Genomic DNA, 27198 nt, shown 5'->3' with positions numbered 1-27198 from the left:
CACCTGAGCCAATTAGTTCTGATAAGTTTGAGCGAGATATGTCAATTAGTGTGTGTTTGGTAGCTGTTTGTTTACAACACGAAAAATTAGTTTTACTATGTAAAAAAATTGAACAACGAGTTTGCTTGAAATTTTGTGTTTCAAATGGAATTTCGGCTACGGAATCATTAAAAATGTTGCAGGAATGTTTTGGGGAGTCTACTCTATCGATAACGCAAGTACTTGAGTGGCATAAAGCATTCAGCAAGGGTCGTGAGATCGTATAAAATTTGTCTTAAAAATCGTTTGAAAATCGTCCTGTTAGAATTTAAGAGATAGCAAAGGATCACATTTTAGTTAATGTTTTGGGTGCGTCAATGCCAAGCTCGTACTGAAAGAACTGATTTTTTTTGCAAGACTGTTACTGAATTTTTGGCCAAACACGAAACGAAATTCATCGCTCAGCCACCGTATTCGCCAGATTTGGCCCCCTGTGACTTTTTCCTAAAGCTAAAATATCCACTCCGGGAAATTTTGCACTAGAAAAAACTAAATTTGACGACAAACTTTTAAGACAAAAGTTACGTTTTTTAAAAGATACAGATGTTCACGATTGTGTTTATTGTTTTTGTTAGTATTTGGTTCTATGACTGTCAGAAAAACACTCCCACTTAGTAATAATTAAGCGATATCTAAGATTGGTACAATCTCCAAATACCAAACTGAATTGAATTTTTCTTCGACAGGATATGAAGAAGGAACCGGTGTACCATTTAATTCAACAATGTTTCATAGACCCGAAAATTTCGCTTAAATATTGGCATGAATTTTTCATTTTTCATTCAATTATTCAACTTGTCTTGTTGTGAATCTGGCTTTTTCCGATTTTTAAACAAATTCAAACAAGGACATCAAAATCCAAAATTTCATCAATTTTTAAATGAACGCAGTATTCCTACAGATCACCATCTTTAGCCAATCGTTGGGCGAGATACGGAGAATATGTAAACTCTTGGCAAATTTTATTGTGTTTGAACTTCAAAATTTTGCAATCAAAGCTCAAAAGTTGTTGTCTTAGTTCATTTATTGAAATTTGGTTGAGTACGCAAAGTCGCATTCGACCTCAACAAGCCCTTGTCTACTGTTTGATTTTGAAATTTGCTTCTCGATTGTGGAAATGGCCGTTCAAATTTTGCTTGTGCATTGCGAAAATTCATACTATTCGCTCGCAAAGTTATCGGAAATTGACCAAATTAATTGTTAGTAATGTAATAAGGCAATTAGGAGATTGTTAGTCGACAGCCAGTAAGTCCAGATTGAGAGAGAACCGGAAGTCGGATGTCGCAAAAACGTCGAGAAGAGTGGCCATCTGTTGAAGCTTGCTTTATTTAGAATTAGAACAAACTTTTGCTCATATTGTGGCGCTCCTGGTGGACGGATTTGGAAGTTCTTGGCGCCCACGTGTCGGGTATTTTGTCAACTTCACGTATGATTTTTGACATTCCGCAAAACGGCTGTACTTTGTAAACAATCAACATAGAAGCCGAAAGAAGGGAAAAAATTGTGCACAGTTATTTGGAAAATCCATTGTGGTTTGCATCTAGTCTAGCTAAACAGCTGAAATTGCCCAGAAATACCGTATGGCGCGTTATCAAACGGTATAAGGAAACATTGACGACGATTCGGAAGCCTCAAGCCAATCGTCGGAGTGGAACTGTCAACCGGAAACTGCGTGGTAAGATTTTGAAGACGATTAAGAGGAATCCTAATCTATCGGACCTTGATTTGGCCAAAAAATTCGGTGCTGCCCATAGTACCGTGAGGAGAACTCGACTCCGGGAAGGAATCAAGTCGTATCGAGCTAGCAAACAGCCAAATCGGACCATAAAACAGAATAGTGTGGTCAAAATTCGTGCTCGGAAACTATATGAACAGGTGCTGACCAAGTTCGACGGGTGTCTTCTGATGGACGATGAAACCTATGTCAAGGCTGACTTCGGGCAAATCCCAGGTCAAAAATTTTACTTGGCAACGGCTCGGAGGGATGTTCCAGCCAAATTTAAATTTGTTTTTGGTGACAAATTTGCAAGAAAATTTCTGATTAGGCAGGGCATTTGCAGCTGTGGCAAAAAACGAAAGTTTTCGTTACAAATAAGACAATGACATCGGAACTATACCAAAAAGAGTGTCTCAAAAAACGATTTTTTCCGTTCATTCAGTCACACGACCATCCCGTAATGTTTTGGCCAGATTTGGCAAGCTGTTATTGCAGCAAAGCCGTTCAAGAACGGTATGCAGAGGTTCAGTTTGTTCCGAAAAACCTTAACCCACTCAACTACCTCCAGTTCCGCCCTATTGAGAAATACTGGGCAATAATGAAGAGGAGACACAAGGCAAAGGGAAAGGTTGTCAAAGACGTTAATCAGATGACGATCTGGGGGAATAAGATGGCTAAAACGATGGATGAAGAAAATGTGCGCCGTGTTACAGGAAAAATTCGAGAATTCCTTCGAAACCGTGACGAATAATTTTATCCGTATTTTTTCTTAAAAATATGAAGAAAACGCTAAATTTGTATAAAAAAAGATCTTGAATTCAATAATAAACAACTGAAATACAGGCAATTATCTTTGTTCCAGTTCTTTCTGAATTCAATTTGAACCTCTAAGCAGTCGTAAAGTTTATGAGTCAAAGACGAACATGTTTGAAAACGGTTATGTGCCCTAGCACAAAATTTGGCTAACCTCTGAATGACCAAACCTGCATCGGTCAGAAAAAGTCGAAAACGCGTTTTCGTCCGGCACATCAGTAAAGACATTGCGTTTGTTGGAAATCAAAAGTTCGTATTGAACCTTCTATACCTGTCTGATAGGTTACGCAGAAACGAAACATCTTTCACTATTTCAAAACCGTCGTCGCGGGTACGAGAAAGGCAAACACGCGTTATGAGCGTTCCTTTTTGAAACTCGTTGATATCAATCATTTCGGAAAATTTTAATTTTTAATTTGTGATTATGTAATTGAACGGACAATTTTATCATAAATTGCTGATCATATTTTCAATCACATGTAGAAATAATTATGTTGGTATGTTAGATACAACGAGAGATATTTACGATCAAAAACTGATCACTTTCCCAGAGGGTGAATTTTGCAAAGGCGACCCGTAGTTAAGGAAGACGTATTCGCGTCAAAAAGAGTAGTAAGTTGCACTTATTAGCCAGGATATTTCTCGTTGCGTGTAAAACACACGAAGTTCCTATGAATTAGCTCGAATCGAAACTTTTTTATATGTTCCATTTGCTCACAACCTTTAATCAAATACGTAAACGAAAATCAAAATTCGTTACTCTCTATTGAAACTATGATTAAGGACAGCCACTCTGATTTCAAACAGTTGAAATATTCCTTCCGATATATATATATATATATATATATATATATATATATATATATATATATATATATATATATATATATATATATATATATATATATATATATATATATATATATATATATATATATATATATATATATATATATATATAATATATATATATATATAAGTGCCCTTTTTTAGCATAAAAAACGGATTTGAAACAGATCCACTTTACAATGTGTGATATTCAAATAAAAAATGTTTACGTGAAAGCTACTACGCAGTTTCAAGTGTGCAAATATGACTCATAATCATTAAGAACGATAAGATTATTTGCATCGTAAAGTTTTATCATTTATGCAACCGAGTGATGGGCGTTTATTAGTCCGACGGTCACTCAGAGCTAAAAAATGGACTATTTGATTTTATTTTCACTTGCTGTTCGGGTTCTAGAATTTCAGCGGGATACATTTTTTTTAAATTTCGACCCGTCATAGAAAATTACGATACCAAAACCGTAAACAATCTTCTAAATTGGAATCAAGAATGATTCAATTTGTAGTTCATATTAGCTTATGGCTTCGCTATGGATATTGCCAACATCATCAGATACAATCAATTAGTGTTACATTTTAATATCAATGTATGTTACAACTCATCGGTTTTAATGAATGAGATATGGAACGACTTGAATAAGATGTTGATTGCATTACACTCCTACCAGTACGAAGTGGAATTTAAGTGAAGTGATCGTAACCTAATTGGGTTTCACACGATGACAGAAGATATTCATCTTTGACGTTTATTGGTGGTTTGTGTACTATGGAATACTGTGGAATGAGATAGAATATTGTAGAACAGAATAAAATAATAATGACTGAACAAATGAACAAACCACTGATAGCTGTCAAACGATGTTCATTCAGTTTATTTTGTGAGGTTTTGTCGTTTTCGTGTGGAACCTGATGGGTGAGATGATCTATGAGTGAAATGTAAGAGGAAGTGCATGCAATAACGGTGTAATAAAGGCCGTTTCAGCTCAGGACTAATGATTGACCAATAGTAGAAATAAAATTAGGGTTACGGTAACCCCTTTATCTCATCTCCATTAGTCATCTCATTTACGAAAATCATTAGATAGAGTGAGATCTGTTGTCTCTGTTTGATAGATTACTTCAAGAGTAAGATGAAATTGAGGACGTTCGCTTCGAGTTTTCTCGTCGCTATAACAGCAGTATTGAACAACCCTTAAGCCACCACCACCCCTGAATACGCGCCTGGCTACTTAAGCGACACTTTCTACGAATAGCACACTGAGTAAAAAGCAACTAAGAGTTTCACTAAGACTAAGGCTTATGAACCAAGCAGAAATCAATTCTATTAAGAGGTAGGATTTTTCATAGACAGTCTTATGATTTCCTTAACTATTATCTATGTATGTTATAATTATTCGTTTTATGTATCTCATCAATAGTCCGTGATGTGAAAATGTCATAATTTTACCTTATAATTTCGTTATGCAAAAATGCTAACTAGGGAAGAATAATTTCTGGTCCGAAATCATTAATGAATGAAGTAATCTGACAGATTTTGTTATTCCAACCTTGGAACCAATTGTTAGATTTTTCTTTGGAAGTGGGTGACAGGAAAAAATCAATTTTGTTTTAATTGAGGCGAAAATTTAATTTGTGTTCCCTACTCATAGGAACAAGTCGTTAAAACCGCAAATATTTGTGATGTGTTTAGTTTTTAGTATGAATTGGTTTATATTGAAAATGTCTCCAAAGTGTTTTAAAAACAGTTTGAACATGATATTCTGAACTAAATTACAGGATAGAATTTACTTTATTACAAAATGATTATCCGACGAACGTAACCTATGAAATTCCTTCGAACATTTTTGTGAATTTCATAAGAGTATTTTATGAATGCTTGAAGTAAAGTATATAAGAATCTCACCTCCATGTCATAACACAAACTTATGGATTGCATTTATTATCCTTATGTCTTTCGAAGATCATTTTGTCTGAGTGCACTGAAATGCACTGTCTAAATTGATGTCCCCACCGAAAACAAGTTTCGGATTACTGGCCGTACAGATTGTACTCATTTAGGTGTTTGGTTTTTCACAAGAACCAGTTTAATTCCACCCAGAGGCGCCTGATGATTTTCTCATGTGACTTGTATTCTCAGCAATATTCCTGTGGAATTTTTGAAAAAACTGTTCATTCAATAGAAACAGTTTGTTTGGGCGTAACAGAACCTAAAAATCGAAATAGTTTCGAGCCCAAATTTGAAGGCAAATCTTTTTTGCCTTTCTCATTTGGAAAGTCATATACCATTCGACTCAGCTCGCATTCAATTTTCTCAGAGACCGCTCAACCGATTTTCTTGAACTAAGATGTAAACTAAAGGTCTTGTAGTCCCGTAGGTTGTTGCTATTAAATTTCATCTGGATCCAACTTCCGGTTCGGGAGTTACGGGGTAAAATGTGCAAAACGAACTAAAAACGTGCAATCGTTTTTATCAAAGACCGCTCGTCCAATTTTCACTAGCGTATGTTCAGATGAAAGGTCTTACAACCCCATATAATCCAACCAAATTTTATCTGGATACGACTTCCGGTTCCGGAAGTACAGACTAATAAGTATAAAAATTTCAATTTCAGCGACGTGTTTTCATACATGACACGGTAAATTCAATCAAATACATTCAAATAGCCGTATAATTCTTCAATTAACCAGATTTGGTTAGTTGTTGATTAAATACATTGGTTTTGGATATGCTGGATCTTCGTTCCTGATTCCGGACGTATCGAAAAAAATGATCGTGTACTCCAAATCGGAAATCACAGCAATTTCTTAGAAACGGCTGATCCGGTTTTCAGAATCTTAAACTCGAATGAAATGTCTTATGTTCCTATACAAAATTTTCGAATTTTGCTTGGATAGGATATCCGGTTTCGGAGTTATGGTGTAAAATGTGCAAACAATAAAAATATGTGTACTGTTTCTTCTCAAAGATGGCGTGACAGATTTTTGATAACTTAGATTTAAATTAAAAGTCGATTTAAATTAAAAGTCGATTCAAATGAAAGGTCCTGTGGTGTCATGCGGAATACCTGAATTTTATCCTGATTCGATTTCCGGCAACGGAATTATAGGGTGAAATGTGTTTAAAATTTTATACCATGACTTAAAGGGGAGAAACAAAGCGATTCCGGTTATTCCCACAAAAATCGAAGCAAAATATTTTGAAGAATACCACAGTACTATGTATGGTAGTATGATTGATATGAGAAAGGCATCATTACACCACTAGGTGGATTAATACAGTTTTTTTTCAAAGGACTTGGAGTATCGATGGGTCGAGTGTTTCGATCTAGATGGAGATTATACTGATAGGTTTTCACTGTTAAAAATCAATTTTTTCTTTGTTAGGCCCGGGGCTTCTCATTCCATGTAGTACGATGGCTTGACATTGCTAACACTCAATTTTGTAAGAAGCATGAGTCCTTTCTTTCGAATCTACGATTTTTTTCACTTTCCACCTTGTAACTCCGGAACCGTAAGTCAGATCCAGATGAAATTATTTTTTTTCCTATGGGGCAAGAGTGGCTTTCGTTTGAGCCTAAGTAATTGGTTTAATCATCTTGGAGAAAAGTGAGTGCATATTTTTGTCACATCCACAAACAGAGATTTGCTTAGTACGTCGAGCTGAATCGAATGGTAAGGAGTGTATCGAAAATAAGCTATCCACAAATTTTTCTTTCAAATTATGATAAAAAACGATGTTTTATTCAAACTAAAAATTGATCCTTCATTGTACGAGGTTAAACTTGAGCATAATGAAAACCGGATGAAATTTAAGTTATTCCTTCACGAATTTTCGAACTTCTGATTGAACGCTCTTCATCAAGTTCCGGATAAGTGTTGCATCGCATTTTTTGGACGCTTGAGCCTAATTTTTTTTTGAACTCCTGCATGTTCCCAGCTGCCTTACCAGTCTTCTTGAAGACCCTCTTCACGATTGCCGTAGCAGTATTCTTGAAGATCCTTTTGCCCAGTAACGTTCGATGGGCTGAAGCTGAGGGCAATTTGGTGGATTGATATTTTTCTCAACGAAATTTATACCCTTTTCCGGAACCCAATTGAGAGTGGTTTTGGCATAGTGAGCCGACGCTAAATCCGGTCAAAACAGTGGAGGTGTACTATGCTTCTTATATAAAAAGATCAATCTCTTCTAGTTCCGGTATTGTAAAAAAATTTTCGCCAATTTTCGCATAGTGATACCCTTCTCACTTAGTCATGTGTCCAGAACCTTAATTTTCACTTCCTTCTCAATACGCCAAAGTTGGCAGCCAAACGCACAGCATGCTGTGATCTGAGCATAAATAACCATCACAAATACATGCGTACGACACAAATGTAAGTGGATAGCTTATTTTCGATACACTCCTTAATTATTTCCCCTTTTCGTTACGTTTCGTCTTGGACTCATCAGTACACTAGCAGTTCAAGTTGAACTGCTAGTTCGAATTAGCAGTTCAACATAAAAAATCTACGATCATAACTGTAAAAAATCACGATTTCAAACCTAAAAACAAATTACCTTCGATTCCAACGTTCCTACTCTTTACTTACCAGTTCCGAAACGAACCGAGCCACTTGAGAATGATGCACCCGGGGAATCGCACACGGCTTGTGCTGCCATCCGCCACAATTGGCAAAACGCTGGCTGGCATCTCCCGCCAATTCGCAATGTTGAAATTGCAGTCACCGCTGCAATTCATTTCACCACCGGGGCACCGTTACACGCAGCAGCAGCAGCAAGCAGCAGTTCTCCAACAAACAGACGACGCGAGTGAACGGTTTACCGGATGATTTAAGAGGGCAAACATATGTACTGCTGCTGCTGCAAGAGAAATGCAAGTTGCAAGCAGGGGGAGGGCGGATGGCGCGGACGGACCCTTCGCGCCCCATCATGCCATTTCAGGCACATATGGAAAATCGAGTAAAACGCGCGATGATGACGAAAAGGTGCCAGTAGTGGGCATGTGTAGCAAAATAAAAAAAAACAAAAAAAAAAGAAACGAAGGGAACCAGAACTGGAATATTTATGCGCCCAGCATTATTACCGCTGCTCGGATCGGTTTGTTGTGGTGGTGGTTGTGGCGGCTGTTTAGGTCGAGGCACGCGAATGAATGTTTAGTAGATGTGCCCTTTTTTCCACCAGTACGAACACAACGGTATTCGGCTGCTGACTGCTGGTACATAGCTGACGTAAAATTGCTGAGCGTTGTAAGTTTTTGGTTGAGTGTATCGCCATTTCTTACATATCCATATATAAATACCTGTCACAATGGGCAGCAGTCGACATCGGCGGTCACCGCAATGGCATGAGCTTGTGTGCAAACGATTTGAGCGTGTAAAGCACAGTTGGTTTACTTATCGTATGTTTTTTTGTTGAGTGTGTATGTGTAGGGCGATTATAAAAATTCCTCAGGTGATTAGCGTACGATAAAAAAAAATGAACCACGATTATTCTTTATGTCACTGGTGCAAAAACAGCTTGAAAGTGGAATTCGGAATCGAATGAAAAGTTCTGCAATCATTTGAAAACCTACAGTTCGCTTGTGTAGAATTGATGATTCAGTTCTATGCGAAAAAAAAATGTAGGAATTTATGTAGCTCAGTTTGGAATAAAAATTTCTTTCTTTTCTATCGCACCGTTCCCAGCCGAAACTCTCTCGTTCGGAGCTGGAAAATTGGGAATCCTCGAAAAGCTGATTCATAATAACTGACTTCGTGTATGGCGGTGCCTTCACTGAACCCATCCGAGCACACGCAATCACACAACTGTTGCAGAGGAATGCGCATACCGAAGGGGACGACCGGTTGTGCTGCGGTGTTTACAAAATTCTCCATCCGCCGCCTCACTGCCCATGGCCGCCATCACCGCTGCCACTTGGTCACTTCCACTAACCGATTCCAGCAGCACGTACGAACGAACGAACGAACGAACGAACCAACGGACGATGGAGAGCTCACGTCAGTCAAAATATATTTGCTAATGACCTTGGCATACCACAGCATCTTGCCCGGCTGGGTTGCCCAGTCTGCTGTGCTGTACTGCTTGGCCTTATTGCTGTCCTTGTCTGTTTCTCGATCTTCCACAATCGACCACGATGAAATATCGGCGATCAAGCAAACGGCAGTAGCGCGGCAGCGGGCAGCGGATCGATCGATTGATGCTTCTTGAACCGTATGTCAGGTATTGTGGATTTTTTTTTTCACCGCTCCGAAGCAGATCTCGATATTTGCTAACAAACGTTTCAAAGCGATCTACAATCGAGGTTCAACAGAAGCTTGTTCCGCGGGAACTGGTTTCGATTTACCTATCGGTGTAATAATGCACCTTTCATGTGCGATCAAAACCTTATTGATTATTGCTTTCTAAAGTTTTCCATGAGACATTCTCCCCTAAATTCGAAACTAGAAATCGGAACCATAACATTTTATAGAAGTCTAAATTTGTTAATATCAGATCAGCCACCTGCGAGAATGCAATGCTACAGCAAAATGAAGCAGAATGAGGTCATTTCGCCGAGTGAGCCCGAAAAAATTTCGAAAATCGAAAAAAAATCAACCGAAAAAAGTACGGGTGAGTAATGTCAGAGACATAACTGGGTGTCGTGAATACCAATAAAACTGACACGATTTCTTCCTACTTTCGAGTTCGAATTGATAGTTGATCGATTGTGTGAATTTTTCTTTTCACTACTAGAATTTTAGACGATTTTTGACGTTTCGGATTTGCATATTTCATTGAAAGAAACTATCAAGATGCTATACAGCATTCATTTCTGCCTTTTAGAAGGACCAAATTGTGGAATTCTCTACGTTATTTAGCACAGTTCGGAACATTTTTCTTGAATGATTTTCGCACAGCGAAAAGTGCACGAAGCAAATCAAATTATTTTGGATTTTCACTAAACTGATGATTTTTACCTTCGATTTGCAAAGAAGTATTCTTAATAGTTCTTTAGATTACATTTAGAGCCATTAGAACAGCTGATTTTATAAAATGTTGTCCACTTTTCGTTTTCTTTCTCTCCAATGCAAACGACCAGAAGCTCTGTTGCATGATGCAATCGCTCTTGTTCGAGTTGAAACTAGCTTTGCGTACTAACCGCAACACATCCGCTCGCAGTGCCAAATGATGCGAAACTGGTTTAATGCGTCTTCTCGCCTTGACGGCCGGAAGCCAAATGAGAACTACGAACTGAGCGTTTGAGGTTTTTAACCACGCAGAAGGTGCGCTCTCCGATGCCGCTGTTTGAATGCGTCTTCTCGCCCCGACGTCTGTTGAAGAAACGCACAAGAAGAAATGATCGATTTTCGACCACGGTTTCCCTTTTATAACGTTCAGTTGAAGATAAGTGCCTGACTACCTCAAAATCGTCGCCCTTGCGTGAAACCCCCAAGCGAAAGTAAAGAGTTTTCCGCGTTGTTTTCAAATTTTGAGAAAACTGATCTGTGATCAGTGTGATCTCACACTGTTCAAAATATTTTCCTAAATTTCTGATCATATTTTTGATGAAATAGTGAAAAAATTATGTTGCTGACATTAATGCAAGTCGAGATACTCACGATTAAATTCTGCCCATTCTTCCATATGGCTAATTTTCAAAAGGCGCCCCCTAGTAAAGTAAGTCGTATTCACGACCAAACTCATCAAAGAGAAGTTCACTACTTTTACTACCAATCGAAACAAAAATGTCGGATTTTCCGTCATCCGTAGTAAACCGACAAAATGAAGCGAAATCAGGTCATTTCTACCGGGAAAAAATAATCCGAAAATCGCGAGTGAAATCTTTCGCAAGTGATTTTCTGACGAAAAACTCATCGAGCAGAAAAAGTTCATTACTGATTGTTTTCAAACGTGATTCTGATATTTAAGAAAAATAAAACCTAATTTTAATCCTGTGGTATTATTCAAACTTATTTTTTTGGATTCTTGAAGAAATAACTAAATTTGTTCGGCCGTCTACTGATAATGACTACCGATTGGAGTAGTTTTGATATCGATTTAGAATTTTTTTAGGTAATTTGTTTCGCCCCTTTCAGTGATGGTATGAAAATTTTAACACACTTTACCCTATAATTACGAAACCGGAAGTTGGATCCAGATGAAATTCAGAAGCTTAGCAAAGAATCATGAGACCGTTTCATTTAAAATTTAGTTTGTAAAAATCGGTCACGCCACCTTTGCGAAAAATTAGTTTCGCTTATTTCAGGAATTTTGTATGATATTGGTTTCAGGAATTTTGTATGATATCACAAGACCTTTCATTTGAATCTAAGCTTGTGAAAATATTAAGAGCGGTCTCTGAAAAAATCGATTAAACGCTTTTAGCTCATTTTGCCCATTTCACCCCGTAACTCCCGAACCGGAAGTCGGATCCAGATGAAATTTAATAGCAACCTAGCTAAGACCTCTAATTTGAATCTTTGTTGAAGAGAATCGGTTGAGTGGTCTCTGAGAAAATCGAGTGCACTTTTTCTTATTTTTTTTGCACATTTTACCCCTTTACTCCCGAACCGGCAGTCCGATCCGGGTAAAATTCAATGGCAACCTATGGAGACCTTTCAGTTGAACCTAAGTTTGTGCAAATCGGTTCAGCCATCTATGAGAAAAGTTGGTGCACTTACTTTAACAGTTTTTTGCACATTTCAACCCATATTTCTGGAACCGGATGTCGGATCCAAATAATATTCTGGAATTTGGTATGGGACTACAAGACCTTTCATTTGAATCTGAGTTTGTGAAAATCGGTTCATCCGCTTCTACTAAATTGGAGTGATCTCCGGTTTGGACTACACGATCACTTTTTTCGATACTTCCGGAAACTGGAACGAAGATCCGATATACCCAAAATCAATGTATTTGGTCCTCAACTAACCCAATCTGGCTATTTCAATAATTATACGGCTATTTACATGTATTTGATTGAATTTTTCCGTGTCATGTATGAAAACACGCCCCTGAAAATTAAATTTTTACATCTATCAGTCTGTAATTCCGGATGAAATTTGGTAAGATTATATAAGCTTATAAGACCTTTCACTTGAATTTAGGCTTGTGAAAATTGGATGAGCGGTCTCTGAAAAAATCGATTAAACGCTTTTAGCTAATTTTGCCCATTTCACCCCGTAACTCCCGAACCGGAAGTCGTACCCAGATGAAATTAAATAGCAACCTATGGGACCATAAGAATCTCTAATTTGAATCTTTGTTGAAGAGAATCGGTTGAGTGGTCTCTGAGAAAATCGAGTGCTTTTTTTCTTACCCTTTACTCCCGAACCGGAAGTCCGATCCGGGTAAAATTCAATAGCAACCTATGGACCAAGAGACCTTTCATTTGAATCTAAGTTTGTGAAAATCGGTCCAGCCATCTTCGAGAAAATCGAGTGCACATTTTTGTTACATACACATTTGCTCAGTTCGTCGAGCTGAGTCGAATGGTATATGACATTCGGTCCTCCGGGCCTCGGTTAAAAAGTCGATTTTCACAGTGATTGCATAACCTTTCTATATGAGAAAGGCGAAAAAGTTCGCACGTTGAATATATCTCATATGATTCTCGAACAGAAGATTTTTGGAAAATGATTTTTCATAGCCGATATATCTCAACCCTTCGCACAATACATGATGAATAATTTCGCAGATGAACAAAACCTGAACACTTTAGGAAATAGCTCTGTGCGCGTAGGGTGGTTGAAATGAATTAAAAAATGGGTGGGTAATGTCAGAGACATAACTGGATGGCGTGAATACAAATATATAAATAAAACTTCATACTTCTGAATGTCTGAAATCGTTCCATCAAGTTGATATATTGTGTGAATTGTGCAGGGTTTCATTTCTCTACTTCCATTCTAACTTCTCCTAACACACAAATTAATAAGACAGGGCAAAAGCTAGTAAAAAATTGTCCGCCATACGGCACGAATTACAATAATTTCAATGGAAGAAAATATCAAAAAGTACCTTTAATTTACTGATACTAAAATTTAATTTACTGATACTAAAATTGCGCAGGTTAGCATGAATGAAACGTGTTAATTTTTACAATTTATTCCTACCCAGTTGATAACCCGAAAATGCATTCAAACCGTCGGAACCGAGAACGAGAAAGACAAACAAGCGTAATGAGTTTTTCTCTCGAATACTCGTTGAAACCAAAGATTTTAGCAAAATTATAATTTTGTGTTATTTGTGGTTTTTTTTTGTTTCGATTATAGAGGTTTTAACCTTAAGGTCATTCGCCTCTTCGGGCCAGAAAAATTTTCTGACCCTATGTGCGGGGTTGGGAATCGAACCCAGGTGGGCTGCGTGAAAGGGGATCGACTTACCCATCACGCTATACCCGTCCCCCTTATTTGTGGTTATTTCATACTATTGAAAATTTTATCATAAATTGCTGACCATATTTTCAAGAGCATGGAGAGAAAAATATGTTGTTCTGTTAAGTATAACAAGAGATATTCACGATTAAGTTCTACCCAGTCTTGTACAGAGTGAATTTTGAAAAGGCGCCAAATGCAGCAGTTTTAGCAATTTTATGCTCTGATTAGTGGATCAATGTAGTGGTGAAGTATTAAAAATTTATTCGGCAATACCGTGGTGATTAAGTAATATCATATCAAGTAATATCAAGTGTTGTGATTATGATGGTTATGACTCAACAAAAATCCAATCACAAAGCATGTTATGCAGCTGATTGAAAAATATTATTCAATTTTGCTTGGATATCGTGTGCAGGAGTAACAGGAGCGCAGGCTATCATTACGTCAATTCGAACGCTCCATTCTGCGTTTGCTGTGTGTTGCAAATCCAAATGTGTGTCTTGCAAATCCAAATGCCAAATCCTGCGCTCCTGTTGTCATTTTTCGGAGGTGTGCTGAGTACTGATACTAAAGTAATCTGAAAAGCTGCAGTCAAAATGGTTTACGCTCACGGTGGAACGAAAACGTCAACGCGTCGTTGATTCCCAGCGCTGTTTCGCCGAAATAAATCTGATTTTTTTTTGGCTCGATATGTGACAAGGGACGAAATCTGGATCCACTCCGGAATCAAAGCATTCGTCAGCCGAGTGGACTGCAGTCGGTGAGAATCGTCCGAAGCGGTCAAAACCCAAGTTTATCGTTGAGAAACGACTCCAAATGAATAACGAATGAAATTGTTCTTTCACCAAGACACGGTGCCAAAAGTCGCTCGCTGTAATGACGAAATTTCGTGAATTAGGCTTTGAATTGCTGCCGCACCCATCATACTCACCAGATATGGTCCCCAACGACTGTTGCATGTTTGCAGGCCTAAAAATGCTTTAAGGAATCAGATTCTACTCCAACGAGGAAGTCGTCATTGAAACAGACCCTTATTTAGTGCCAAGAGTGCCATATAGTTTTAAAAGATAGTTGAAACTTGTAGCTGCTTACGAATTTTTGCTACACTTTTCTGCAGACTGCTGAAAATCATCCTTTTCGCTGACATTTGAAGGCTTGAATTCAAAGATTTAGGTCCAAAATTCATCACCAAAATACAGGCCCAAAATACAGATCTAAATTCAGGTCCATAATCCAAATACGAAATTCAGATACTGAATTCAGTATCAGAATCCTGGTTCTTTTACCATGTTCAAAATTTAGATTCAAGTCCAGAATCATGGTCAAATTTCCAGGTCTACAATTCGAGTCCAAAATATAGTTACGGATCTAGGTCCATAATTCAGTTTCGGAATCCGGAGTCAGAATCCAAATCCAAAATTCAGGTCCGGAATTTAGCTTCAGAATCCTGGTTCAAAATTCAGATACAGGTCCAGTATTCAAGTTCTGATCCTGGTCCAGGTCTCGAATCTAAACAAAAAAATCAGTTCTGAACTCTAAGGTTCAATTTCAGTTTCAGAGTTTAGGTGCAGAACTCAGGTCCAGATCCGGAATCCACAGCTCGAGTGCAGAGTTCAGGTCTAAAATCGAAGCAAAGAATTCAGATCCAGGTTCATAATTCTTTTCTAGAAATCAAGTCCAGAATCGAGGCTGAAAATCCACGTCTAGATTCGTAATTCTGTTTCGAAATCCAAATCCGAAATGTAGGTTATGAATTTAGTTTCAGAATCCAGATTCAAGTCCAGAATATTGGTTCTGGTACTAGATTTAGATCCAGAATTCAGTTCCAGAACCCAGGTGCAGAATTCAGGTTTAAATCTTGAACCCAAATCCAAAACTCAAGTGCAGAATTTTGGACTGAAACACCAAGCTCAGAATCCAGATCTCCGTCCAAAAACCAGGTTCAGAATAATTTTTAGTATTCAGATCGAGAATCGGAAGAATCCATATCTAGGTTAAGTATTCTGATTCGAATTCCAGATCCAGAATGCAAATCCGGTCCTGAAATTAGCTCCAGAATCCAGACACAATAATCCAAGTCCAAGTCCAGAATCCAAATCCAGGTCCAGAAAACCTGACTCAGAATTCTTTTAAAGAAATCAGATCCCACAATCCACGTCTAGTTTCAGAGTTCTGTTTCGGAATCCAGATGCAGAATGCAAATTCGAAATGAAGGCCGTGAATTTGTCTCCAGAATCCAGATGCAAGCCTTGGTCCTGATAAAGAGTCCAGCTGTAACATTCAGTTCTAGATCTAGATCCAGAATTCAGTTTTAGAATCCTGGTCTAGCATTCAGATCCAGAATCTAGGTACATGTAAAGAAACGAAACTTAAGTCCAGGATTCAGGTTTAAAATCCAAGCCCAAAATCCAGATCTAGGTCTAAAAACCGGGTTCTGAATTTAGTCTTAGATCTAGGTCCAGAATCCACGTCTTTGTTTGAAACGAAGCTCCAGGTTTAGGTCCAGAATGAAGATCAAGATTCCAAGTTCAGGTTCAAGTTCAAATCCAGATTCAGAATGCGGATCCAGAATCCGGATATTGAATTCTGGATCAGAATTAAGTGCCAGAGCTCAGGTCCAAAATCCAGGTCAATAAGTAAGATCCAGATTCAAACTTCAAGTCCTAAATCGAGATTCAGAATTCGGGTCCGGATCTCAGATTCTGATCCAGACCAGATACAATTCCAGGATCTCGATCTAAAGTAAAACCAGGCAACGATGTTTAACATTGAAGAACTTGAATAATGCACTTTATTCGTATTCACGTTATCCGGTTTTGTTTCTGACATCACCAACCCGTCTCTGTTGCTGTGTAGATTAATTCAGTAGTCGTAATCACATCTGTCTAGGTTTATTCGTTTTTAATCGGTTTATCAGGACAAATTCTTCTATTGTCCGACTGGGCATCGTTGGTCTTGGCCATGACCATGGCGAAATGGCCTAAAACTGGTTTCAAAAGTCACCATAGACATGTATGGCCTGGCGTTGTCCTGATGGAACACGGCACCCTTTATGTAGGGAAAATTCAGGCCTATCAATGATTTTAAACGATCTTGGTTTTATACAGTAGAGATATGAATTCAGTGTTTGACTATATGGAAGCAACTTATAATAAATGATTCCTTTCGAGTCCCTGCAAAGGCACAGCTGGACCATTCTGACATGCAAAATCGATTCTTAGTGTATATATCAATTTGTGAAATATCGTCACAAAAAATCCTGTCATGTTAGAAATCGACCAGGCAATAAGTGATCTAGTTCCGGTATGTTATCTGTGTCGTCGTTCATCCCTAGGGCTACAAAATGAAGCACTTGACTTGACGATATTTCGCTCTGCTTAGCCAAGATATGCGCAATTCACTGAACTGCAGATCGGGTGATGCTCGAAAATGGGGAACTGGTGCGCCACTCCCTCCACTGTGTGTGTGCGTGCTGTGCTGGTGGGCCCCGTAACCAGATGACGACTCCGTTGGGAGTTTAAGCTCTGATTCACGCCATCGTAGTCAAGTACCGCGTGGTGGTGACAGTAAATAATGTAATTATAAAACAGGCCACCCGTAATAATTGCCGGTTTGTGCAGTTGAGTGAAAGCAGCTTGTCAGGTTCAAAGCCTCGACAGATCGGCTGCAAGCAGAAATAGATCACGACTAGTTGTTATAAAAAGGGATTAGTCACAGCAAGGCACTACTTTATCTCGTCCTGGGTTTCGTGCAATCAATGCAGCACGTAGTGTTTCGGTGCATCCGAACGGAAAATTTGCGTTTAACAAATTTGAAGAATGACAATGTTTTCAAAAACCTAATAATTGCGATTCTGAAGCTCTAAGAACATGGTTTTTGCTTCCTGTAATCGGAATGCGTTTAGGGCATATTCAGTAGTGTTCTAGTTCTAGATGGATAATTTATGCCAGTTACAAAATTGAAATCTGAATTTTATAACAAGAAAATCTGGCAGCCCCAGCAGTGTTTTACTCGTGTTTCAAATATACAAAAAATAGAACGGCAGCGTATACCAGTTTTAAATTTGACAGAAGAACTGGTCGAATAAATAAAACTAGAACGGCTTGCTGGGGATACGTTTGTTCCAGCTTCTACTCTATTATAGATCTTCCATATAGAACTTCTAGCTGCTGAATTCAATTTGTGCATGAACAGCATGAATCAGCAGCATAAAACATGTAGTAGATTTCTTATTATTATTATTATTATTATTATTATTATTATTGTTATTTTTATTATTATTAAAATTATTACTATTGACATCACTACACAACCAGCAATTCTTTCGGTCACACTTATCCGAAAATAGCTCAAATTTTTATTAATCACAGTACCATCTTTTACCAATATCACACACTAGTAGCAGACATCCGTAACAGTTTCGTTTTTTATAGGGTTTACGAAATAGAACAAAGCACGTTTCATTCGTTTTGTGTTTTCTTCTTCTTTCGGTGTTGTACATATTGTCACTCTATATGGCGATTTGAAAACTTTGACACTCTTCGCCCTGTAACTGCGGAACCGGAAGTCGGATCCGGATGAAATTTCATAGTAGCTTTAAAGACAGTATGAACTTTAATTGAAATCAAGATTTGTGAAAATCGGTTCAAGCATCGCAGAGAAATCGAAGCGAATTTAGTTTTTGGAGTTTTTCTCCTCTACTTTCGGTGCTCTCGGAACAGGAAAAGAGGGGACCAGTAGTGACGAGTTAAGTTGTCATGCCCACAAACTAACAAGCTCTGCAAACCAGAAGAATTTATCAGACAGTTTTATCGGAATTTGTACCTGTTCTCAACCATCGTTCGTGGAAAAATATTTATCACGCTTTAGTTCCGGAACCGGAAGTCGGATCCAGATAAAATGTTTTACAAATTTTTAGGATATTATAAGACCTTTCATTTGAATCTTAGTTTGCGAAAATCGGTTGAGTTGTTCCAGAGATAATTGAGTGTCAACTTTTTCTCAAATTTTCACATATTATCATATAACTCCGGAACCGGAAGTCACAGCAAGCTATGGGACTATAATACCTTTTATTTGAATCTTAGTTTGTGCAAATCGGTTCAGCCATCTCTGAAAAAAGTGAGGGCATATTTTTTTTAATTTTTTTGGTACATATCATCCTATATCTCCGGAACCGGTAGTCGGCTCGGAATGAAATTCAACAGCAGGCTATGTGACTATGAGACCTTTCATTTGAATTTCATTTCTTTGTTTGTGAAAATCGGTTTAGCCATCTCTGAGAAAAGTTAGTTCATATTTTTGTTACATACACACACAGACATTTGCTCAGTTCGTCGAGCTGAGTCGAATGGTATATAAATTCGGCCCTCTGGGCCTCGGTTGAAATGTCGATTTTCACAGTGATTGCATAGCCTTACTATATGAGAAAGGCAAAAACAGCATAAACAGATTTTTTTAAATTTTTTTTTTTTGAAAAAAAAAACACAATTTTTTATAACTTCAAACCGGTGCTTGCATCTATAAGACAAATCATCGGCTTAGGAAAACCGCAAAACTTTGGGAATTCGCCTTAAAAGGTTTCATAAAAAACAGCATAAAAAAGATGTTTGTTTTCGAAATAAGTCCAAATCTCGACTGGTACGTGCATTTCTAAGACATTTGACTTAAAAAAATTAATTAAAAAACAAACGCATATCTGAGGTAATTCGCAAAAAAAACGCATAGCTTCGGAAATTCGATTAGAAAAATAACTGAATAACTTGGCTTTGAAAATTTGCAATATTCAAATTGCCAATTTTTTGAAATTCGCTTGAAAAGGTTCCAAAAAATAGAAACAGCATAAAAGCATGAAGATTGTATTGAATTTTTTTTTCGATATAACTTTATATATATATGATTGCATAGCCTTTCTGTGTGAGAAAGGCAAAATAAATGAAATGTAAAGAATGACATAACAAATATTTTTATTCTAAAAGTCATAGTTCCGGATTTTTTTCGAAAACGATATACGTGGGAAAAGGGGGATTGATTTATCCGATTTTTGAAGTCTGTCAAGCCCGTCTGGCTGAATTCCAGCAATAAAAAAACATCTAAGGTTATGAGATGTAAATAATGGGTGATTTCTGTCGTGGTGTCAGTCAAAAATTTCTGTCAAATATCTTGTCCTCAGGTATTTATCCGTATCCAACAGACTTCTTACCAGTAACTAACTAGGAAGTTATACCCAATGCGGCTTACTTACCATATTCGTGAAACGACGAAACCTACGTGAAACTCGATTACAAATCCTTGCCTGGACCACAATGTTATACTGTGCGAGAAGGGCAAGTGTCAAACCAGTCCGAGACATCGATTGAAGTCGAAAAATTTGGTAAGAAAGCTATGGTCTGGCAAGCAATTTGTAGCTGCGGTAAGATTTCGAAACCCTTCATCACCACTGCTTCAATGAACAGCGAAATATACACCAAGGAATGTTTACAAAACCGACTTCTACCCATGATTCGAAACCACAAGGATCCTGGTGTCTTCTGGCGAGATCTTGCTTCTTACCACTACTCGAAATCAACGGTAGAATGGTATACTACCAAAAATGTCCCAAAAGACATGAATCCACCAAATTGCCCACAACTTCGACCAATTGAGGAATTTTGGGCATTAACGAAGGCACATCTTAGGAAACATGTCTCGGTAGCCGAAACCATTCAACAGTTCGAAAAAGATTGAAAAAAGTGTCAAAACTTGTCGCCAAGAAGTCTGTACGGAATTGAATGAGGAACGTTCGCAAGAAGGTGCGCCAGCTAGTTTTTTTTTTTTTTTTGTTTCGATTATAGAGACTTTAACATCTTAGGTCATTCGCCTCTTCGGACCAGAAAAACTTTCTGACCCTATGTGCGGGGTTGGGAATCGAACCCAGGCGGGCTGCGTTAAAGGCATCGACTATCCCATCACGCTATACCCGTCCCCAATGCGCCAGCTAGTCTACAATAACGAAGTAGTCAATGTTGAGAATAATATTCTGTTGTTGTAGTCTAATATTATCAGTATATCGAATAAAATTTGAATATCTAACACTTGTGAATTATTTACAGCGAAATCAAAGTGCGTCCATACTTTCTGGGACAGTCTTTATAATACAGGGTGATTTTTTAAGAGCTTGAGAACTTTTTTAAACAATAAAACGCATAAAATTTGCAAAATCTCATCGGTTCTTTATTTTAAACGTTAGATTGGTACATGACATTTACTTTTTGAAGATAATTTCATTTAAATGTTGACCGCGGCTGCGTCTTAGGTGGTCCATTCGGAAAATCCGCTTTTTTATCGACAAATTTTGTTCAGCGATGAGGCTCATTTCTGGTTGAATGGCTACGTAAATAAGCAAAATTTCCGCATTTGGAGTGAAGAGCAACCAGAAGCCGTTCAAGAACTGCCCATGCATCCCGAAAAATGCACTGTTTGGTGTGGTTTGTACGCTGGTGGAATCATTGGACCGTATTTTTTCAAAGATGCTGTTGAACGCAACGTTACAGTGAATGGCGATCGCTATCGTTCGATGCTAACAAACTTTTTGTTGCCAAAAATGGAAGAACTGAACTTGGTAGACATGTGGTTTCAACAAGATGGCGCTACATGCCACACAGCTCGCGATTCTATGGCCATTTTGAGAGAAAACTTCGGAGAACAATTCATCTCAAGAAATGGACCGGTAAGTTGGCCACCAAGATCATGCGATTTGACGCCTTTAGACTATTTTTTGTGGGGCTACGTCAAGTCTAAAGTCTACAGAAATAAGCCAGTAACTATTCCAGCTTTGGAAGACAACATTTCCGAAGAAATTCGGGCTATTCCGGCCGAAATGCTCGAAAAAGTTGCCCAAAATTGGACTTTCCGAATGGACCACCTAAGACGCAGCCGCGGTCAACATTTAAATGAAATTATCTTCAAAAAGTAAATGTCATGTACCAATCTAACGTTTAAAATAAAGAACCGATGAGATTTTGCAAATTTTATGCGTTTTATTGTTTAAAAAAGTTCTCAAGCTCTTAAAAAATCACCCTGTATAATGTTTCAAGATCATTTCGTGCAAATGTTGGCCGTGGCTGCGCTTTAGACGGCCCCTGCTCAAGGTCCAATTTTGGCACACTCTCTTCAATCCCTGTTTTTTTCACGAATAATGCCACCGGTCCATAATCCACACCAAGCAGTGACCTTTTTTGGGACACATTGGTAGCTCTTGCAATGCTTCTGGCTGGTCTTCACTCCAGATGCGGAAATTTCGCTTGTTGACGTATCCATTCAACCAGAAATGAGCTTCGTTGCTGAACACAATTTTTCGATAAAAAAGTGGATCTCTTAATCTCTCTTAACCGAGTATGAATTTTGATAGTAAAATTTCATAATTTGCAAGCATTGTTCGTTCGTAAGTCGATTCATGATTAAATTATAGACCAACATAAACAAGTTTCTCAATGACACAAGACCACGATTCTGTCGCGTGATCTGTCAAAAACAGTGTTCCCAAAAAGAGGTACTAGATAAAAAATCACCCTTTAGTTAGAAAAAAAAACTATTTTTACTGAGATTTTTGGGCGACATTGTCGAAATGGAAGATGTTAAATTATGTGAGTGAGCCGCTTGAGCTAGAACTTCCCAGTTGAGTATTTAAGTTGAGTAGGAATCGCTGAAATCAACATAGAGATAGTAATGAATTCAAAATTTAGGCTTTCATTAAAATGGAAGTAATAAGATTAAACAAGGTCTTTTAGGAAATATAGTCTTCTTAACCATGACCTATGGTTTCCGTAATTTGTCTGAGTGCTGTCAAATGACTCGCCCACGGTTTGAACTCGCAGCGGATATGTCTGTTTGTCTTTATCACAACAACTTCCATCAATGAATCATTGTGAAGACGTCGGTAATCTGCGACCGTCACTATCGTCATAGGGCTGGCTTTATGCACTCATAAATCCAGATCTAAGTGTCTTTTACTAAGCGAAAAATGAATAATTGAAGAAAAAATTCATAAAAAAGAAGTTGTCTAATTACCGCATGGGTCATCATCGCCGGTACAATCTAGACTGCCTGCAGCCAAGATTTATACAGGGTGATTTTTTAAGAGCTTGAGAACTTTTTTAAACAATAAAACGCATAAAATTTGCAAAATCTCATCGGTTCTTTATTTTAAACGGTAGATTGGTACATGACATTTACTTTTTGAAGATAATTTCATTTAAATGTTGACCGCGGCTGCGTCTTAGGTGGTCCATTCGGAAAATCCGCTTTTTTATCGACAAATTTTGTTCAGCGATGAGGCTCATTTCTGGTTGAATGGCTACGTAAATAAGCAAAATTGCCGCATTTGGAGTGAAGAGCAACCAGAAGCCGTTCAAGAACTGCCCATGCATCCCGAAAAATGCACTGTTTGGTGTGGTTTGTACGCTGGTGGAATCATTGGACCGTATTTTTTCAAAGATGCTGTTGGACGCAACGTTACAGTGAATGGCGATCGCTATCGTTCGATGCTAACAAACTTTTCGTTGCCAAAAATGGAAGAACTGAACTTGGTTGACATGTGGTTTCAACAAGATGGCGCTACATGCCACACAGCTCGCGATTCTATGGCCATTTTGAGGGAAAACTTCGGAGAACAATTCATCTCAAGAAATGGACCGGTAAGTTGGCCACCAAGATCATGCGATTTGACGCCTTTAGACTATTTTTTGTGGGGCTACGTCAAGTCTAAAGTCTACAGAAATAAGCCAGTAACTATTCCAGCTTTGGAAGACAACATTTCCGAAGAAATTCGGGCTATTCCGGCTGAAATGCTCGAAAAAGTTGCCTAAAATTGGACTTTCCGAATGGACCACCTAAGACGCAGCCGCGGTCAACATTTAAATGAAATTATCTTCAAAAAGTAAATGTCATGTACCAATCTAACGTTTAAAATAAAGAACCGATGAGATTTTGCAAATTTTATGCGTTTTATTGTTTAAAAAAGTTCTCAAGCTCTTAAAAAATCACCCTTTATATGCTTCGTTATAAAATTAAACTTTCCGTCAATCAATGACAGCGAAAAAAAACAAACATCACGTGGTTAGACGAGAACGAACTATGTGTGTCCGAAATAAGCCCATTCGGCCACATTCCACTGTTATCAGTTTATGAAAAAACACACAAATATCTCGGTCGCGATGATAAGACAACCTACCGGTTGTGTCCTGCGTTTTCCACCACCTCCACCACCCGAAGCCCGCCCGGAACTGTCAACTCATTTCAGCCGGCTGTCGGTGGATTGTCACATTAAGCAAACGTGCAAATATTGATCCGCACCGGTCATGATAATAGCGGCGCGGCTGTTGCGAAATAAAGATTCGTGGTACGATTCAGACGATACATGAGCGCTCATTAACGTCACGCAAACGTCACCGTTTCGTCAGGATTAGTTTAGTATTCTAGTCAGCAAATGTCACACGTGTGCCTGCACAGGAAAATGTTGTTGCGGCACGTGAACTTTTTTCGTAAGAATTGACGTTTTGCTTCGGTGACGGTTGACTGACGGAACGTGTAAATCCGGCTTAATGTGAAGCACGTCCGCCGCAAATGAAACACGCCGGGACGACGACGACGATCGGTGAATGGTATTTATGGAACTCGGGGATTACGTACGTATCAACACCACAATCTTCCGTCATCAGGAGTCGTTTGCGCACTTGGCACATCTGCGCAATACGGATTTTAGTCCACCCTCCTCCCCGGAAGAATGTTCGACGTGAGACGATGCACATACGACAAATTATCTGCGGTCGTTTCGTTTTTTAAGAGTTTTTAAGTTGCACTTATGAATGTTTCCAGCTGACGCTTGGGGGAATACTTTCAACTGGGTTCATAAACAGTCAGTCACGTACCCAGAGGGGGGGCCCGAGGGGCCCGGGCCCCTCCCGAAATCAAAAACAGATATGAAATTATTTAGAAGGCCTAAGGCATGTGTTGCAGAAATAACAAGACTGTAAACGTAAAGAAATAACAGATCCAGTGGAAAAGTTAAAAGTGTCTGTTAAAAACACCCGTAAGAGGCACACCGAGAATTAGGTACATAAGCAGTCTTCAGTAACATTATTTTTTTTACCTTGGGCCCCTCCCGAAACGAAATCCTGGGTACGGGCCTGTAAACAGTTTATGGTTATGTTTTCGAAGCGCTGAAACGAGCTGCTGATGTATCAATCTCACATTTCATAATAAGAAACTATTTTAACCTCTCACGTAGTGTCGATTGAACATTTCATTTCTGGACTATTTAAGTTTCTTAGAGCCAATGATAAACCAAAACGATTAAACAAGATCTTTTTAGGAAAAAAATATAGTCATCTTAACCAGAACCTATGGTTTCCGTAATTTGTCTGAGAGCTGTCAAATGACTCGCCCACGGTTTGAACTCGCAGCGGATTTTTCTGTTTGTCTTTATCACAACAACTGTCTTTATAATAGAAAATAGAAGTCTCGCAAACGATTTTGAAAACAAACAAAATCTGGACTGAAATGAATGAATAAAATAATGCAATTTTGTTCCGTTTCGAGTTCTCCTGCACGGATAAAAAAACCCATTGCCGGTGCCATGATTAAAAATCATGAAATCATGATTTTTCTCGTGAAATTTCATGAGCAAAATTATTTCAATCATGCAAATTTTCAAATTTTCATGGGAGATGAGTTCATGATATCAATCATTTTGCTAACGAAATCATGAATAATAAGGCATTATTTTGTGAGAAAAAAAATCTTCCATAAAATGTTATCAACTTACTTCTAGACCCAGTAAAAAATGAATCATGGGATCAAGTTTTCAAGGGCTTGCGTAAAAATCAGATTTAGATATGGGATCATTTCTTTAGAACATCAGTCAATAGCTTGAGACCGTCTTGAGGTGTTGAATTTTCGGCCATGAAAAAGTCATTCTTTTATTTTCCTCATCTATGTCAAACATTAAAACGAATTTACAAAAAAAATGTCGTTTCACCGAAATGACCTATTCGGTGAAACGACTTTCGACGAAATGACCTATTCGGTGAAACGACTTTCGGCGAAATGGCATTCGGCGAAACGATTTTCGGCGATATGACCCGCTCCCATAATAAGGCATTATTTTGTGAGAAAAAAAAATCTTCCGTACAATGCTATCAACTTACTTCTAGACCCAGCAAAAAATAATCATGGGATCAAGTTTTCAAGGGCTTGTGTTAAAATCAGATTTAGATAAGGGATAATTTCATCAGAACATCAGTGAATAACTTGAGACCGTCTTGAGGTGTTTAATTTTCGGCCCTGAAAAAGTCATTTTTTTAGTTTTGTCATCTATGTCATGCATCAATATAAATTTAGAAAAAAAATTGTGCAGATCGAAAAATATAATGCGCTGGCTAGACAAGCTCAGAACCACGATTCGTGATGGTTGATCTAGTACCCACTAAATGCTGTCATGAATTTCTGTGATTGGTTTCAATTTTCGATCAATAGCCAGTCAAAAACCAGTTTGAACAAAACATATCAACACTCTAATGAAAACAGAATTTGCAAAAAAAAATTATATTCCAGTAGCTGAACTCTAAACTGAACGCAAACCTTATTTAATCTGTGGGAAGGCTCTGCCGTTGAGCTACACTAAAAATGCATAGGGAAGGCAGCTCTTCAATGCATCAATACGCCATTTCACGCCATGTTCAAAGGAGCGTTAAATTCATCTTTTGACATTTGTGTGATCAAAATTGATTTTTTTCGTTAATTTTGACGTGAATACCTCTTACTTTACTATGGGGCGCCTTTTCAAAATTTAGTCTCTGCAAGAGTGATAAGTTTTTGATCGTGAATATATTTTGTTGTATATAATGTATCGATATAATTTTTCTGCATGTCAGTGGAAATATGATCAGCAAAATATGATAAAAGATTCAGTTGTGTGACATAACCACAAATAATTCAAATTTAAAGTTTTCTTAAATGTTTAGTATCAACGAATATCGAAGAGGATAACTCATGACGTGTTTTTTGCCTTTAACATACCCGCGAGGACGGTTTTGAGGTAATAAGTAACATTTCATTTTTGTGTCAGATTTTGTGGCATAACTTTGAAAGCCTATAGCTCAGTAATGTTCTTGGTTCTAATTACTGGGAATAATATTCTTCATTTTTTATTATTTATCATTCACTGGAGTTGATATTGAACTTTCTAACGGCACAGCTTCACTTTCAGCAAGCCAATGTAATTCGAGCTCACGTCAATCCGGTAACGTCTCTGGAATTACCCACCCGCCTTTTTATAATTTGTTTTTGACCCGGGTCATCACCGTATTGTTCATCTTGCTTGATATTAAAATTTTGTCTATTGATATTTTGTTTTCTTGATGGGTTCTTATATGATATATTGTTGTC

At 38.0% G+C, this 27198-nt stretch overlaps 1 protein-coding gene across 5 annotated transcripts in view; it reads left to right on the top strand.

Moving 5' to 3' along the window:
- LOC131426239 (protein kibra) overlaps window positions 1–27198 on the top strand; it is an 82858-nt gene that overhangs the window by 21477 nt on the left and 34183 nt on the right. The gene's annotated exons all lie outside the window — the stretch shown is intronic.

The sequence above is a fragment of the Malaya genurostris genome, chromosome 1 (assembly GCF_030247185.1).
Source record: "Malaya genurostris strain Urasoe2022 chromosome 1, Malgen_1.1, whole genome shotgun sequence".
Classification (NCBI taxonomy): Eukaryota; Metazoa; Arthropoda; class Insecta; order Diptera; family Culicidae; genus Malaya; species Malaya genurostris.
This window is presented reverse-complemented; position numbering and strand designations above follow the sequence as displayed.